Source organism: Myotis daubentonii, chromosome 7 (assembly GCF_963259705.1).
Source record: "Myotis daubentonii chromosome 7, mMyoDau2.1, whole genome shotgun sequence".
In the NCBI taxonomy this organism is placed as follows: domain Eukaryota; kingdom Metazoa; phylum Chordata; class Mammalia; order Chiroptera; family Vespertilionidae; genus Myotis; species Myotis daubentonii.
This window is the reverse complement of record NC_081846.1, coordinates 11,996,151-12,006,178: the sequence shown is the minus strand read 5'-3', so window position 1 is coordinate 12,006,178 and position 10,028 is coordinate 11,996,151. Positions and strand designations below refer to the sequence as shown.

The 10,028-nt window shown below is 40.0% G+C and overlaps 1 non-coding gene across 1 annotated transcript; it reads right to left on the bottom strand.

Annotated features, from left to right (window-relative positions):
* Positions 1 to 1,398: 1,398 nt before the first annotated feature.
* On the bottom strand, positions 1,399 to 1,505 carry LOC132238928 (U6 spliceosomal RNA). The gene has a single exon (XR_009453900.1). It is a non-coding gene; the product is annotated as a U6 spliceosomal RNA (small nuclear RNA).
* Positions 1,506 to 10,028: the final 8,523 nt, after the last annotated feature.

The following is a 10,028-nucleotide window of genomic DNA, read 5'->3' as shown; positions in this document are numbered from 1 at the left end:
GTTTCTGTCTATTTAATTACTAAAGCCATTTGTGCTTAAACAAATGCTTGGTGTTCCATTTGAATTTCTTTTTTCTTATTACAGTGGTGTCACGATGCTTAATTTGTTAGCCTGTAATAGTTTCCATGGCAACAAAGTCTAATGTTATATAAAAATATGTATGTGCTATATGTGTATTATGAACATGCACCATAGGTGATGATGCCTTCATTTCCAAAGCACATCTCAGAAGACTTAGCTCTCAAGGAAACCCTAACTAAAAATGCAGATACACTTTGTGATGTGAGCCTAAAGATATGGTCACAAACTTGATTTCCTTCCTCACCTGGGGAGGAGTGGAAGTTCTGGGGAAGGGGAGATGTTTGCCTGCTCTCTTCTGCCTGAGGGCAAAGCCAGCCATCCCCAGGGTCACACTCTATGGACCTTTTTCTTCTCCCCACTTCCTTCCCCTCCAATATTTTAACCACACAAAATCCAGAGAAAATGAAAATCCTGGACAAACTGCAGGGGGGAGAGGTTTTTCCAAAGGAAATTATGACGTGAAGATGGAGGGATTGCACTGGGGAAAGGGTGAGATAACTTGTTCCATTTGTGTTCGTGAGAGAGAGGAATTTACAATAAAGTAAAACATATACATATGGATCACTGCCACTTCAGTTAGGCATTTCACATACCTCTCAGTGAATATTTAGGTAGGTATTATATTATTCATTTTAGAGATAAGGAAGTTGAGGCTTAGAGTGGGTGAGTTAAATTTGTCATGAAAGATTTGCCAAAGCCTATGTTCCTTATACAATGTCATCTTATTGCCGCAAGGTCTTCTTTAATGCAAGGTACCAGCGCCATAAACCCACCCCTTCAGATTAATTAACATCAGACCTACTCACCCAGAGAGGGGAAACTGGGCCAATGATGATGATATGGAGATGACTTTGGCAGTTAACAGAATCAAGCTGATGAAAGGGAAGACTAGCATGGCCATTATTATCAGTAGGTGTTATTTTAAGCTTCATGTAACAACAACAATAACAACAAAACAACCACACTGGCTTCGCTAAATAGGATGTATTATCTGTAAAACATCACCAGTCCAGAGATAGGCAAAATTATGTTGGTATGGAGGTTCAGAGACTCGGGAGGTAATCAGTTGCCTATCTTTTCGCTGTTGTGCCACCCTTAGTATGAGGCTATAATTTTCATGCTCATAAAATGGCTGCAGCCCACTGAACATCACAACTGCATTCCAGATGGAAAGAAAAGGCAAATGAACGAACCATTTGGGCTCCCTCTCTGTAGGGAAAAATCACAATTTCAATATTGAAGGCCACATGTTGTACTTTCACTCAAGTGGTTTCCTTGGTATTAACCAGCGAAGTGTCAAATGACCTCTGGGAACTGCAAAATACAAAATGCTTCACAAATATGTGTGCTGTCTTTGTGCAAGTGTCGTGCTAATCTTCTCTGAGTGATTCCAATTTTAGTACATATGCTGCCAAAGTGAGCATGAGCTTGTCTCTTTTCAATAATAAACAATAACATTTAGGAAGCCCTCACCAAAAGACTGTGGTTACTTATATGTGATTGGCCAATCATCTGTCAAAAGCCACCCCATAGACACAAGGAAGCCTTTTTTTAGTAAAATGGGAGTGCTGTTAGAAAAGATTGGAAAACGGTCATTGGGTAGGCAATAGGCAATTGTAATATTTCATGATAGATATTTCCTTGTGACTTCATCAAGAATATATACCAATAGAGAGAAAGAGGCGGTTTCTTGGCTCTTCAGTTTTCATTCTTACACTCTTCCTCAATTGAATCCTTCTAAGATGGAAAACTGAGTAGCTGCCTTATTAGCATTGTTGTTATTTTTGTTATTCAAGTTGACCTGGATTCAAATCATGGATCTGTCATTTTCTTGGTCAAGTTACTAAAAAGACTCTGATCCTTAGTGTCATATTGAAAAATGGTTACTTTAATGCAATGCTAGAGATGCCAGGTATAAAGTGATTGGTATATAGTTGTAGTGGTAAACACTACTTGTTGTCTGACAATATTCATCCCCCTTCTCCCTTACTATCAGAATTTCATTTTGTTTAGGATGGTGATATGCCCTTCTAATATTGCTCTCTTCCCCAACTCCCTTGCAGCTAGGGAACAACTAAGTTCTGGTAATGTAAGTGAAATTCCCTGGATAGAGTTTTCTTTCCTGAATAAAACCTTATATTTTGAAAGCCCTTTGCTATATTTCCTTTTCCATTATATGCCTAGAGGTATTATAGCCATTTTTTTAAAGCATAGTACAAGAACCACAAACTAATATAATGGCAGTAGGAAAATAGACTTTGGGTCCCGGAAAGCACCACTGAAGCTCTGAACCAGCTTCAGATTGCCCAACTCTAGATGTATTTTGAGAGAGAGAAAAACTTGTAGTAGTTTAAGCCAACATTCCTTGAGCTATATTTCATATACAACCAAACACAATCTATGGTGACACAGGTTTTCGCCATGTGGAAATTGTTTTCATCATCATCATAATTATCATCGTCACTTCTACTTATGACATGGCCCCAGGATGTCCATATCTGTGTTTTTTCTTATGGGCAACTACCAAAGGGTTTGACCATGGCCCCATGGAAGAAACGTACTGCAGAAAGTATTGATCAGGAGTCCCCTGGAGGTTGCTAGACAAATCCTAATTGCCTCAGGAACTTGGGAGAAAAGAACAGGCAATAGTCAAACTCAACCATAGAGTCTGAGGGGACTGCTAACCCTGGAGAGCCATGTGCATGTGTTGAACCCTACTGCGTTTCTCCGGGTCTGTAGTTTGGAGATCTACAAGTTTATTATCCTCTAACTGCCTACAAACACTGGGTGACATTAAAAATATCTGGGATGGGACTAAAGAGAGATCAATGCTGAGTAATACATAATCTGACAATGATTATTTTATGGGTAATGGTAATCACCAGTAATTAGAGATGGATGAAGAATAACCACCTTTTCACCAGTTTATATTGAACGTAAATCTCTGATGAAATTTGGCCACATATAAAGATGCATATTAAACATTTATTAGGAAGCAGACACAAAACAGCTCATATAACGTATCTAATAAGTCTGATTAAATTCTAGCTCTTAGTTGTTAGGTGTTCTAACTATACCAGTGTGTGCAATGTTCACTTGAGGTGGATAAGGCTATCTTCTAGAGGCAGGATTCAGTTAACCTTACAGTACATATCAGGCCATTGGGGGACCAAGTAAATGGCCAGACATTGAGCAATCTAGAAAACAATATCCCTAATGATATAGGCCATAGGGTTTTCTAAATTATTCTGTTTATGCCATCAGGGTGGGAATCTCTAGAAAATTTTATACAATCCACATGCATTTATTATCACTATTTTCATACCCACTTCTAATGTTCCTAAATACTAACTGATAAGTCATTAATTTTTTACCAGTGGAAACCCCTTTTTAACATGCATCATGCTGACTAAGAATACTCTGGTGCTGTTGGAACATTAAGATAGCTAAAACCACCTTCATCTTGCTAGAACCACCTCTGGAGGAGGGGCTATCTGATTTTAAGGCTAGCTGATGACATATTGAGTGTAAATTTTTGGGTAGGGCAAATGCTCACACTAGTGGTATAGCTTGAGCTACCTGACATTATACACAACTTAAAGGGGAAAATGCCAACTTGGCATTAATCCTACAAACAGTCCAAATGTGTTGCCTTAAGAGGTAACCTTTTGTAAGATAGCCTATTAATATCATCAAAAATTTTCCTACTTAGAATGAAAATAGAAATTTTAGTTGCTAATATTTATCTTGGAACAGCATACAAATAGGGTAAGACAACATTAAAAAGCAGAACATCAAATTATGAAAGTTTGGATTTATGAAATAATCAAATATGAAATAACAAAGTTATTAGAAAATTAAGATAAAATACGATAAATGTTGACTGAGAAGTTCAAAACAAACCTTGTCTTGTTATCATCTCTCTTCTATTTTGACCCTGCAATGTGTGTATTTTGAAGGCCAGCTCTGATTTTATAACCACTTATGTTCATCTCTTTGATAATTTCTTTTTTTATTAATAAGTACCTACTCTAGGACGTCTAATTTCTTTTTACATGGGAAATCATGGGAAAACAAGGAGTTCCCAAATACAATTACAGGCTTGTGATCATATTTGGGAACTCTTTGTTCCCAAATTCTGCTGTGGGGGTTCAGTGGGTAGATTCTGCTGTGGGGGTTCAGTGTGCGGATTCTGCTGTGGGGGTTCAGTGGTCGGATTCTGCTGTGGGGGTTCAGTGGTCAGATTCTGCTGTGGATTCAGTGGTCGGATTCTGCTGTGGATTCAGTGGTCGGATTCTGCTGTGGGGGTTCAGTGGTTGGATTCTGCTGTGGGGGTTCAGTGGGTGGATTCTGCTGTGGGGGTTCAGTGGTAGGATTCTGCTGTGGGGGTTCAGTGTGTGGATTCTGCTGTGGGGGTTCAGTGGTCGGATTCTGCTGTGGGGGTTCAGTGGTCGGATTCTGCTGTGGATTCAGTGGTCGGATTCTGCTGTGGATTCAGTGGTCGGATTCTGCTGTGGGGGTTCAGTGGTTGGATTCTGCTGTGGGGGTTCAGTGGATGGATTCTGCTGTGGGGGTTCAGTGGTAGGATTCTGCTGTGGGGGTTCAGTGTGCGGATTCTGCTGTGGGGGTTCATTGGTCGGATTCTGCTGTGGGGGTTCAGTGGTCGGATTCTGCTGTGGGGGTTCATTGGTCGGATTCTGCTGTGGGGGTTCAGTGGTTGGATTCTGCTGTGGATTCAGTGGTCGGATTCTGCTGTGGGGGTTCAGTGGTCAGATTCTGCTGTGGGGGTTCAGTGGTCGGATTCTGCTGTGGGGGTTCAGTGGTCGGATTCTGCTGTGGGGGTTCAGTGGTCGGATTCTACTGTGGATTCAGTGGTCGGATTCTGCTGTGGATTCAGTGGTTGGATTCTACTGTGGATTCAGTGGTCGGATTCTGCTGTGGGGGTTCTGTGATTAGATGCTGCTGTGGGGGTTCAGTAGTCATCTGAAGAAATAGGGTCTACACTACCATCCCTCACACAGTCGGGAGGCCTTCTGCTTCATCCACTTGCTTTATAGCTTTATGTGAACGAGGTTTGTGCTCTTTGGCTATTCTTCTGAAGGAAGATAAATACTCTTTTGTTTGTTCACTCCTTGTATCGAGAAGATCTCATTGTACTGGAGTGAGCTCACTGATGGAAGCCAAAACTGTGATGAAATTGTTAGCTTTCTTGAGGGAGTGATGAGGGATGCATAGAACTAATTTCTACCTAAAGAAACTGGTATTTCTTCCCGCCCCCACCCCCCACAAACAACAATGATATAGTGATAGTTCGCCTTTATCCACTTGTGAAACAAAGATAATTTTTAGCCTCCTTCATAGAAATGACAAAATAAAAGCTCCTGTAAAATGTTTAGTTAGACACTAAATGCTAAGTCAGTTCTTAATGATAATCTACTGAAGTCTTTATTGCTTGATCTTCTGGGAATTAAAAATCACCGGGTCTTCCTTGAAACTCTCCACTGGGAATAGCATATGGCTCCTACATTCTGTGCAATTAAACTTCCTGGAAAGGAGGAGTCTGGGAAATTATAGACCACTGAGTTGATAGATTAAAACACAAACAACTAATAGGTAAATGGGTTAAATGGTTAAGTGGTGATCCATCTGAGGATCGGCCCTTTCTCCCTTAAACCTGATATCAAAGGATGAAGGCCGTGATAAGGAGTTCAAACGCACTCTAAGCTTGAAACAGCTTTGGAAAAACCAAGCTGGTTTAACTGATATAATTATTGTGAATTCATTGAAGTCCGAACAGCAAGTATTTAAAGCATTGTCAGGAAGCATTAAATCTCCCTCTGATACTAGGAATGAGAAAAGGTAAGACAGCTCATTTTTTTTTACATGAAAGCAGGATTGGGCCTGATTAGGCTTTGAAATATTTTCCCCCAATTTTCGGCAGCATTAGATTTTGGCTGGTGAAATATAAATGAACATCAATTGTATATGACAACTGCTGATCCAAAGCACTTAAAATTCCCCGAGTGTCCTGTTCTCTCTTAGCCTGGCTGCCAGTCTCCTCATGAAAGGCAGCTCAGTGGAGGAGGCGCTGGCTGAGCTGTGAAGGGTTAGAAAGATAGCCCTTTGTTTTGTGAGGACATGAATCACTATCAGGGCCATTACAAGATTTCAAGCCAGGTCACAGCACTCCAAGCCATTCTGCATTTTGCTCAGAGTCCAGGGAGCTCGGAGACTTGCTGCCTTTTTGTTTCAGTGGAAAGCAAACCTACTTGGGTCACCTCCTCCTCCTGCTTCCATTTGAAACCAAAGAGCTGAAGAGAACAATGTAAGCATCAAACGTTAAGGCCCCAATAATAAAGATGAGCAATTTGCCTAGTAAATATTTTTGCTCGTGATTTAGAAAACGAATCAAGGCTAAAATATATGAGCTATTTTTCAATTTGTACTTGGAGGGAAATGTAATCATGGATAGTCCTTGGCCATCATAATAGGTTCTTTGGAGCAAGTTCAGAGGCCAAAATAAACAGTTCATTATATACACACTAATTTAAGAGATGAAGTTGATTTGGCTTTTTTGGAATTGAGGTCCTTATCTTTCCATTAGTGTAGTTTAAAAATATGGGAACAGGATTCACCTAACATTCCAAGCTCTTCTCTCCAACTCCCTCTACCACCCTTGACTTGATTTCCAGATCTTATCTAAAAGATCTATTAGAACAAAGAATGACTAATTAAGCAACTAACCCCAAGACTATGCTGTTAGCCTGGGGGGACTTGTTTTATTCCATTAATTCGAGAGCTGTTACTTTATCTCCAGTGGTAATTGGTGTGTGAAGTATTTCTCTACCCACTTATATGGGAGGAGATACCACCATTTGCTCTAATTTGAACCCAGTTTTTGTGTGTTGTTTTTTTTTATAATTTTTTAAAATATATTTTATTGATTTTTTACAGAGAGGAAGGGAGAGAGATAGACCGTTAGAAACATCTATGAGAGAGAAACACCAATCAGCTGCCTCCTGCACATCTCCTACTGGGGATGTGCCTGCAACCCAGGTACATGCCCTTGACCGGAATCGAACCTGGGACCTTTCAGTCCACAGGCCAACGCTCTATCCACTGAGCCAAACCGGTTTCGGCTGAACCCAGTTTTATACCATGGTTTAGACTGGCTCATCCTACATTTTTCTGTGTTACTAATCTTGGAAGAGGCATCCCTTAAAGTAATTTGGAAGACTGCCCCGTCTTTATCTATTACCCATGCAAATGTTTTGTGTTTAGCTAAGGCTGTAGCTGATAGAACCAAACTGCTTAGCAGATTTTGGATTGATTCTGCTCTCCTCAGCCCAGTCTGCTCTTTGCTATTTGAATTGAGCACAAAAGGTCACAGTGAATCAATCAGGGCCTAGGTTTGCAAAAATGAATAGAAGGTGGTCAGTCATGGTAGCTCTCTTTTGTGAGAAGGTTATTAAAGTTCACTGGAAAACAATTTCCCCAATCTCACATTTATAATTGAATACTGCTGCTGTGAGGTTTCAATGAGATGAAGTGTGTGAAAGTGCTTCATAAACTTGGTAAAATAAAGTCTGAAAGGACCTGTGTAGTTATTAACTGTGCTTCATGCTAACGAATGAGATTATGGGGGAAGCGTCACCGTCTCATTTATACCCTTCTCTAATGTTTGAATTTTTAAAGCTACAAATATGATGACTTACAAAATCAGCAATATTTATAAGAATCTTTCCTTTTTATAAGCATTTTCCACAGGAAAGGATGTAAAAATAGGCTATGTTTTGCCATCAACACTCACTGTGCTCTGGATTTCAAATGACTAAAACAGGGGTAATAATAGCGTTTCAAGGAAAAAAAATCGAATATCATAAATGTGGTCAAGAATAGGAAAAATGAAGCTAGATGTTTTCCAGGATCATCACATATCCTATAGGTATGATTTGAAGATTTTTTTTTTTTAAATTTGAAATGTGATATTATTTTGCTGTTAGCTTTGGGTCAAATCAACATAATATGAATATTTAGGAACCTTGTTTGAGAATTGAACATTAAGCCATCTTTGGTCAACAAAAGGATTGTCCCATGTGAGATTCTGTGTAAATAAGATCAGGACAAATATAGAAACAGAAATCCCAAACACACTGGGAGAAGGTGGAAGGAAGGTACCTAGGAGGACCCCTTTATGAAGGGGACAAGCACCCCACCTCTTATCGCATCTTTAAGAAATCCTTACCTTGCTGCTCCCTTCCTCTTCAATGTTCTCATTCTGGCCTCCAAACAACCAGGCCTTCTCTGGACTTTTGAGTCAGAAGACTGGCATTCTAATACTAGCTATGCCATTTATGAGCTGTTTGAGGCTGGGTCCATGCTTTAAAGTTTATTGAACCTCCTCTCCTAAACAGAGGTCTCTGAGGATTAAATGAGATTGATAACAAAAGCACTCCAGAAAGTGCACACCCACCAGCAAAAGGAAGATGGAACATTATTTATTTACTTTCCATACTAGCTTGTCTGTGTCAACATTTATGCAATTGGCATCCCATTGCCTCAGGACCTTGTTTTCTGTAGTTAATCTGATAAACTCTGCTCAAGTGTTAGGAGGTGCTAATGAGTTAACTTAGTACCCTTCTCAGGTAATATATTTACATTTGGAAGGAACTAAAAGAAGTTCCTCATTAGCCAGACATTCTGATGGAGCTCCATATTCATTGTTTTTAAAACCCACACAACAAACCTATGCGGCGTGTCCACATGCAAGATTTCAAAACAGCATTGGCTGCCTATAAGTGGATCAATTCATCAGGGGAATATTAAGGTTATAATGTGATCAAAACAGAAAAAAGCATCATTGTTTGGAACTTGCATCAACTGCATTATTTGGTGCTTTTTTTTTATTTTAATGATGTGTCATCAGGATTATAAGAATGTCTATGCAGCCCAAGGCTAATGATAGTGGTGGAGCAGACAAGAAAAGTACTTTCTTTCTTTCTTTACGTTAAAAAAAGAAAATAGAATAGAATATGTATAGTGAACCTCCATTTATGGAGATTTCCCCTCACTTGTTTCCTCTACCACCCCTCTTTTTTCTAAAATCTATTAAAACAAATTAATGACTTTGAATTATTTCAGCCCTACAAAACAATGATAAAAAAATGATAATTTTTTTTCCTTAAAGAAGACATTGTCTTCATTGACCAGGGCTTTCTGAATACTCTGAAATACAGCTTATACAGGGAAGTTGGGTTTCCTTAACTTTCCCCTTAATTGCCATGGTTACAGGTTGTCTACTGGTTACTTTCATAGTGACCAAGGTGTATGTGTGTTTTGTTTTGATTTTGCTTTTATTGCTTTGACCAGACCTCTTTGTTTGAGGACTCTTGGCTTTTTTAATGTATTTGGTGGTGTAGCAGATGTGTTGGTGCCCTGCCCGTACCATCCCAACACTCACCATTCCTGAACATAAAGATACAAACAACTGCAACTCTCTCTCCACTTGAGAGATTCATCTCATCTTAGGAACAGGGCAGGTAGGAGCGCCAGAAAATTGACATGCTGGGAGTATTAACCAGTCAGTGGTGAGGGAGGACAAGTCCAAGCTATGCTCCATAGTGTTCCCCAGGGGTCTCAGCAGAATGGAGCCCCAGATGTGCTCCACAGTAACCTGCTTATTAACATGCCTCATGTTGGCTTTCTACTCTGTGTTGTCTTGCTTTTTCACTCCCTGACCCCTCTCCCCTGGAACATTCCCCATAAACCACATGGACACAAATCCTTGTCTCAGGCTCTGCTTCTGGGGAAACCCAGACTAAGAAAGTTGATACCAGGAGTAGTTATAGGAAGCAGACACTCAGAATGGGACACGGATGGGATAGATGGGGTAGCCCCCATTACTGATAAGTGAGAAAATGACTACCTCTGGCATTGCATAGCATCAT